Consider the following 5,641-nt stretch of genomic DNA (forward strand, 5'->3'; position numbering starts at 1 on the left):
ATTTTAATTTAACATCTTATTTTATTAAGAGAAGTCCAAAAGTCTGTGTTAAAGGCTAAGAGAGTTCCCAGCCTCAGCATGTCTAAAGAAGTAAAACTTCTGAGCATCCCATGGAAGAGTGGAGAGATCATTGTACTACCAGATATGAGCCACAAATACAAGGGGAAAGACTGTTGCCACAGGGAAGTTCAACAGAACATACTTCTCAATAGGAAGATGGGGATTAATCCACTAGAAGTAGCTCCAGTTCTCCTTTATAGAACACTTAAAGAGTAAGGGAGGTGCCTTCAGGTTTTTCCCCTTATGAGTGACTAATATCTAAGAAGGGACAAGTTTTCACCTCTACTTTCTTCACTGAAGGACTTCCAGAATGAACAGATATGCCATGAAGGATGATGGAGACAGAGGACATAATTTGGAATAAGAACACAGTGATTTCACCCAGTACTTCCACCTGTGTGAACAAGTCCTTACACCTCGACACCTCAGTTTTCTCACCAGTAACAAAGTCGCCATGTTGTTTTGAAATCTATTGAGATAAAAAGTGTGAAGTGTCTTGTTCTCCACATTACACTTGCGATTTTTATTGCTACGTGTGTGTATAAATTCCAGAACGTTTTAAGAGAAGCAGCCTGACTTAGTTGTCCAAACACAGATGCTGTGACAGAAATGTAACTGTCACTCATAGGCAGCAGGAAGGATTTGAATCTTCATTCCATTCCCTGAGGATACATCTAAAGATATGCCTGGCACAGAAGAGCCCTGCAAAGTTTTTACAGTTACCACACACACAACTAAAATAAGCCTGGCTGGTTGTTTACATAAATGACAACCCTTTCTGATGACTTGAATTTAAGAGAAACCAACCCTTGAATTAAATCACCACATTTTTTTCTTTTTTTGCGATAGCCAGAAAGTAAGCCTAAAAAAAGTTAAGTTTGAAGTTATACTAATATTTGTTCTTGAAAAGACGTGAGGGAGGGGGTTGGGAGGGAAGGGGAATCTTACCAGTTTCCCAAAGTATATACTGTGATTCTTAGGCCTTGTAATAAATTTTCAGTGGATGAATCTGAGTACTGTACTTCATGACCTACAATATTTTGAGCGATGGTAGGCTAGAGGAAATGAACTATAGCATTGCGGTGAAGAGCATGGATTGTAGTTCCAGAAAGATATGTATTTGAATTTCAGGCTTTTTAGTTACTAGCTGTGAGATCTTGGATAAATAATTTGTGCAAGTCTTGGTTTCTTCATGTGGGAAGGGCCAATCATCATAATTATTGTCAGCTACAGTTTTAAGACTTAAACTGAAATAATATAAATAGAACTAAGTTGGGCACATTGTAAGATCTCAATAAATGATAACTCTGCTTATATTAGTTTTGATGCACGCTTTAATTGTTTAAAAGTAGAGATGATGGAATATATTTTAATGATATTCTGATTCCATTCATTTTCATAATTAACACACATGTGTACTTCTCATCTTAGAGCAGCATTTTTCTCTTATGTGGGTATATTCCCTTTTGTAAAACAAAATAAATCAATTTGATAATGAGGGGTGGGTATTACACTAAAAAATAAAATTTTTAATCTTTGTTGAAACATACACCAGACTTTTGAAAATCTCAAGACAGCTGTGTGTCCTCTTTCTGACCCAATGCACAAGTCCTTACATGGACAAAACTTTCTGTGTAATTAAAGGGGAACATGGACCTCCTCTAGCAAAGAGGAGATTTTTTTTTTAAATGAATAAACATTCAATATTGCAAATAAACCAACCCTTAATTTATCTGTTGTATAAACTCAAATTTTCATGTAGCGAGTTTTAGTGAAGTACCTTATATAGACTATTGCTGTTTAATGTTTCTGAAACATAGTAAAATGACACAATGTTTGCTAGATAAAGTTATTTTTAACCCAGGTTTATTATCCATGTTGGACCTAGCAGATTTTTATCCGGTGAGCCACTCACTGATATACTCTCAGTATTACTGCCAGGGGCTACTACTGAATCACACAAGCTGATTCATACTTTCCTTTAAAGCTTTTTCTGTACTAAAGAACCAGCAAACACAGTGATCTTTTTTCTCCCAGAAGAGTTTTTTTTTTTTTAACTTTTTATTTTCAATAAGTGTCTTTCAGAGATTTCTATAAAGTACTTATTCTCATAGCATATCAATATCTCCTGGAAATAATCGAACATTTGAATCTTAAAATCAATCACTAAGGTGGTAAGTTTACCAATAAATACTTGGCTTCACTCCTGGACTCAATACCATATTAAAATTAACGTAATATACTATTTCAATATTTGAAAATAACAAAGGGGTAATAGGCTCTAAAGACTTGCCTGGCAGCAAAATGGGATATTCCTACTATTAAAAACAAATCACAATGATATTTTGAATATATGTTCAAAGAAATGTTTTGAGAGATATAAAAAATCTTGAGGAGAGAAAGTTTAGCTATTAGGCAACTTTTGAATTTTCATTTCTGAAGTCTTAAATTAAGAAGGGAAGTAATTTAAGGAGAGGTTGTCACCCTAAGATAACTTACGTTATCTTCTCATTTGTGGTTTTGATCTGCTTTAGGTCAACTAATGAAGTCTGATTGTTTGCTTCATTTTTTTTTTATAAGCTATAGGACTTAGATAATCCATATGATACTTATGGTATTTTTTATTTTTTTGCAGTTCCATAGTAACAGTGAGAAACAACCTCGCACTGGCAGGAATTTTGTTTGGTTGCTGATATTTTGCATCCGCCTTGTGTGAAGGGACAGCAAGATCATTCAGGAAATTCAGTATACCCACAGAGAGAAGCCCAACATGACAGCTTATTTTGGGGAACATTCTATCCTGAGGATACATTTGTTCTTGGAGCAGTCTCAGAAAGGCTCCCCTTTACCAAACTGTGTCCTGATTAAAGGGACAGCTGATGTCCGCTACATAGAGAAGGGTCTCCTCTTGACAAAGTTGTCTTACTCCTGTCAATGGTTTTCCTATTGTAAGGAAGATATTTTATTGTTAAATATTTGATTATTGTCTGTTTCGAGCAGCACAGATTGCAAAATGGTTCCTAGAAGTCTGGGCACAGTCATCTGATAAATTTTAAATAGTAAATCCCTATAATAATGTATGTGGCATTTTTATTTGTTAAAGATATGCTTCTGATGTGGTATATATATACAATGGAATATTATGCAGCCATCAAAAGGAATGAGATCTTGCCATTTGCAACGACGTGGATGGAACTGGAGGGTATTATGTTGAGCGAAATAAGTCAAAAAGAGAAAGACGTGTATCATATGATCTCACTGATATGAGGAATTCTTAATCACAGGAAACAAACTGAGTGTTGTTGGAGTGGGGGGTGGGGTGGGAGGGATGGGGTGACTGGGTGATGGACACTGGGGAGGGTGTGTGCTCTGGTAAGCGCTGTGAATGTGCAAGACTGTTGAATCTCAGATTTGTACCTCTGAAACAAATAATGCAATATATCTTAAGAAAAAAAAAAAGAAGAAGAAGGTGGTAGCGGGAGGGGAAGAATGAAGCGGGGGAAATCGGAGGGGTAGACGAACCATGAGAGACGATGGACTCTGAAAAACAAACAGGATTCTAGAGGGGAGGGGGGTGGGAGGATGGGTTAGCCTGGTGGTGGGTATTGAGGAGGGCACATTCTGCATGGAGCACTGGGTGTTGTGCACAAACAATGAATCATGGAACACTTCATCTAAAACTAATGATGTAATGTATGGGGATTAACATAAGAATAAAATTAAAAAAAAATATTCAAAGTAAAAAAAGAAAAGATATGCTTCTGAAGAAGGAGGCTTGGCAATGTAACTGTTATTTCTTTACATTTTTTAAAATTTGTAATCTTTATGCTTGTAGCATAGTTTATTTAGTAACTAAAATTTGGAAATGAATTCAGAAGCTACTGGTTTTTTCCCCAGAGCATTTAGATGAAAGCAGATAATATTAATTGTAGATAAAAATTAAGAATGCTATTACTGCACTTAATCATGTTTTTCATCTTTCATTCTTCTGAATTATTTTCTTTTTTTTTTTTAAAGATTTTATTTATTTATTTGAGACAGAGAGAATGAGAGAGACAGAGCACATGAGAGGGGGGAGGGTCAGAGGGAGGAGCAGACTCCCCGCCGAGCAGGGAGCCCGATGCGGGACTCGATCCCGGGACTCCAGGATCGTGACCTGAGCCGAAGGCAGTCGCTTAACCAACTGAGCCACCCAGGCGCCCCTGAATTATTTTCTTTCTCTTACCTATAATTTCTACACAATCTTGAGATTTACTGTTCATGTGACTTCTTTTGCTAATGCAAGTCAGAATGGCTAAAATAACCTGTCATAAAGGAGAAGTAAAGAGTATGATATATTGAGTATGATACATAGGTAGGTAGCTCTACTTAACCAGTTTTTGGGAGTTTACACTCATGCTAAATTGCTTTTAGATTTAGCGAGTATCCCACAAACCTTCTAGAAAAATAAAATAATCAGCACTGTCTTACAAGGACAAGATAATTCACTGGTTGAGACGTGTCTGGTGGATCGTGAGTGTTCTTTGCCCTGAGTGATCTAGGTTGAGTGTGTCGCTACTTGATGCTAAGAACACAGACAAAACTATTTCACTTTTGGAGTCAGACTGCTGAAATTTTTTTTTTACTTGTGTCTGACCATCTTCAGTTTCTAATTTCTTCTCTTTGGCTTAGACTGTAGTTAATAATTATTTTCATCCTCAAAATTGAAACTACATTTCTCAAGACTTTTTGGTTATTGAGAATTAACTGATCTTCGGATAATCTTCCTAAGTTGTCTGTGAATCAAATACTGCCCTGTGCTGAAGTGGGCAGTTCTAAGACAAATTATTTCTCCACCGCACTGCTGGCTCATGCTGATGACTACTTCTAAAACGGCGAAACGTTCCCTGCATTGAATAAGTACTGATGGTGCAGACTGTCTTTCCTACTGGTCATTTGCTTTCAACTCACATTCACATCAAATTCCAAAGTGCTGTCTTCTTGGCGAAGGATAATGATGACGATGTGACCTACAGGTTAAAGATGTGGCTTGTCTGTCGTGTTCAGACTCTGGTATTTGAAGTTGAGAACTCTTTCCTGTTATTCAGTGGCCTGGTATTAGCACTTTGGTAAAGGAAATATGTGTACTTTTATCACATCTCTGTTCTCGCCTATCTTTATCCCAACTCTAAATCTTCTGACATCACCTTCAATGTTCTTTGTACTTCAGGAAGGGTAAAGAAACCTCTCAAAACCCTTGTCCATTTGTGCAAGAAACACACACACACACACACACAAATACATTTAGTGCCAAGTAGAGTGCCTGGCACAGAGGAAGTAGTCAATCAAGTGAATGAATTCAGTGAATAATTGAAAAGATAAAGGAATAACTAATGAAGTGAACTACAGTGAAATACAAAAGGATATGAAGGAAGATTTCAGTGAATTTTCAGGCTGATCAAGATGTTTTCATTTGTTACTGGCTTATGAAGGTCAAGATGAAGGTTCATCACTCTTCGGGATAGAGAGATTAAAATGGATGTCTCTTCGGGGCGCCTGGGTGGCTCAGTCGTTAAGCGTCTGCCTTCGGCTCAGGTCATGA

This window comes from Mirounga leonina, unplaced genomic scaffold, assembly GCF_011800145.1.
Source record: "Mirounga leonina isolate KUSES-001 unplaced genomic scaffold, KU_Mleo_1.0 Mir_168, whole genome shotgun sequence".
Classification (NCBI taxonomy): Eukaryota; Metazoa; Chordata; class Mammalia; order Carnivora; family Phocidae; genus Mirounga; species Mirounga leonina.